Raw genomic sequence first — 2,730 nt, 5'->3', positions numbered from 1 at the left:
CAAGCTACCCTATCCAGGACTTGAACCACAGTCAACCATGTGGGAGCCCATTACCCTTACCACCACACCACCTACAAGCCCCAATAACATCCATTTTTAAAGTTACTTTTGTGCTTTTCCCTCCTCACTCTCTTCTGTTTTGTTGACAATTTTCTTAGTACTACTTTCCAATTAGCCTACTCTCTGATTACATTGTTTATCCCTGCTCCTAGCATTTTTCCTCTGCATATAATGTAAAAATTTCATTTCAGTTAGTGTGTCTTATTTTCATTTTTATATATCATATACATTTCTTCTTAATTTACATTGTTTTTTTTCTTTGTATGTGCTCAATAGAGAGAGATAGAGAAAGAGAGGGAAAGTGAGAAATCAATCCTTGGAGATGATGGCTACACTGCAATCTTTTCTCTGCCATACTGCTCTTGAGATTTTGGGCATCTACATACATGCACCCAGCATGATTTTCAAACCACTGGGTCTGGGACTCCAACCCGAGTTGGCTATGTAGGTTCCAGTGCTTTCACTTTTAAGCCACCTGCTAGCCTGCCTTGTTTTGTTTTGTTTATTTCAACATATTTCATTCAATTTGTACAATAGTGTTTTCTTTATTCCTTTTTTATTTATAGGAAAACTAGCAAAATTATTTTATTTTCATTGCCAGCAATTTGATATAAAAATTTCCATGGTCTTCAATTGAACTGTATGTCTCTTTTCTTTAGAATGTCCTTTTTTTTCATTAAAGTAATTCCTAAACCACTCTATGTGCTCAACCTTCTGTTTAACACTTAGATATGGCTTTTTGGAAAGGCCACAAGCCACTGTCTCAATGAAGTGACAAATTGGTCCTTGTTTTGGAAAATCCTCTAGGTATTTATAAAGAAATACATGTTCATGGATTTCTGAATGATCATCAACAAAACCTGCTTCATTGGTTATTGAGAACTCCCACAGCTTCCCTTCTTTTGCCCACTGGATTATTTCTTCAAACCCATTTGGAATAAGCTGTTCACTGACTCTGGCAACCTGCTTAGCAAATTCCACATCCCAAAGTGAAGGTAATGTCTCTGGTTCAGGTGCTTCTTCAGTAATTGCCTTAGTGTCAAAAATATTAAGTCTCTTCTTCTTGAATATATTTCTCTTAAGACATTTCCTAAGATCAGCCATCCTCTCCTGGCCAAGGTCACTGTCCAATCCTTCATCAAACTGAATCTGATGCTCTGGTCTTGTACTAACTCTAGCTGTAACAGATCTGGCAACTTTCATATCTCATATTATGTTCCTGACACTAATTTTAGGTCTCTTTTCATCTACCTGTGCCCTCACATCTTTCTCACGCTGCCAGAGTTGCCTGAGCAGTTCTGATTTGGTCGTCTGCTTGTTGAAAGGGAGGGATTCTGCAGCAGCATATGGAGCTGCTACCAACTCAGGACTGAGCTGCTCCTTTCTCTTTTTTGTTGTATCTTCTGTAGTTTTCTTAAGCCTGCCAAGTGTAACCTCCAAATTTGCAAGTGGTCTTCTATTAGGTGGCTTTGTTGTTTGTACATTTACAGTACTTAATTTTATGCTCTTAATAATATTTAACAACTCTTTTTTGTATTTTCTTTGACATTGTCTTGGCTTTCTGATGTTGGAAGTCTCATCGGTTGGAACAGACTGCTCATCTTTCTTGCTATAGATAACACTGTTGGTGCCAAAATACCTTTGGATACTATTTTTTGTTCTTACTGTTCTTTGTGGAGCAGCCAGGAACACGACTGTAGCCAACATTGCCTCCACGCTTCCAGAAGATAAAGGGTGGTGGGAAAGCGGGCAAAGAGGTAGGAATGCTGAGACTCTAGGTAACATTTGCCAAGAATATAAAAGGTCTTTTGTTTCTTTAAGGAATTGAAATATACTTGGTGTAAGTTCATATTGAGATTGCTCTGCTAATGCTATTTTTTTCTAAGTAAACGTATCTACCAAGTGGTGATTACTGGGCTTTCCTTTGTGCTTTTAATTTTCTTCATAAAATTTTAATTTACCAAATTAAATTTAAGAATTTTTCTCCCTCTTTAGTTTTTTGTCTTCCTCTATCAGACTTGGAAATTCCATCCCAAGACTTGGTATCCTATTTAAAATTGTAAATCATATCCAGAGTTACTCAAGACCTGGATTCTTCATTTCAAAGTCCAAGGTCTTATTTTTCAAGTCAGTTGCATTGCTCTGCATTTTTCTGCAGTCCCATATTGGTGTCAGGTGCCCTGACTCCTCTTCTACACGTATCTATATCCTTCTAAATTAGTCTATATAATCTTGAAGCCAACAGTTAGATTTCTTTTTGGTAAACTGAGGCAACCAGAGTTTCTGATATCAAATAGAAATAGAAATTTTTCTCTTCTCATTCAAATGAGAAGAGAAAAATTCAGTACTTACAGAGTTACTTACTTACTGTATGAGGACCTATTTTTCTTTTGGTTTAGAGAGATTTTTTGCTATAGGGCATGTGTACTTGCAGAGAGACAGAAAGAGACAGAGAGACAGGGAACAATAATCCCCCCTCCTGGGAATAGCTATGCTGCAATCCTTTCTCTTCCATTCTTCTCTTGAGATCATGAGCACACATGCACAAGTGACGGTGTGAGTTTTAAACCACCAAGTCTGGGACTTGAAACATGGTTGCCTACATGGGAGTCCAGTAATGTAACCATTGCACAATTTGATATCCCCTGGATCTATTTTTCTTAAGAGATT

At 37.4% G+C, this 2,730-nt stretch overlaps 1 pseudogene; it reads right to left on the bottom strand.

Annotated features, from left to right (window-relative positions):
• Positions 1-689: 689 nt before the first annotated feature.
• Positions 690-1,845, bottom strand: LOC102494785 (28S ribosomal protein S31, mitochondrial pseudogene; annotated as a pseudogene).
• Between the last annotated feature and the right edge of the window lie 885 nt (positions 1,846-2,730).

Source organism: Tupaia chinensis, unplaced genomic scaffold (assembly GCF_000334495.1).
Source record: "Tupaia chinensis unplaced genomic scaffold, TupChi_1.0 Scaffold000352_1, whole genome shotgun sequence".
Lineage (NCBI taxonomy): Eukaryota > Metazoa > Chordata > Mammalia > Scandentia > Tupaiidae > Tupaia > Tupaia belangeri.
Note: the sequence above shows the minus strand (reverse complement) of the source record. Positions and strands in the feature narration are given on the sequence as shown.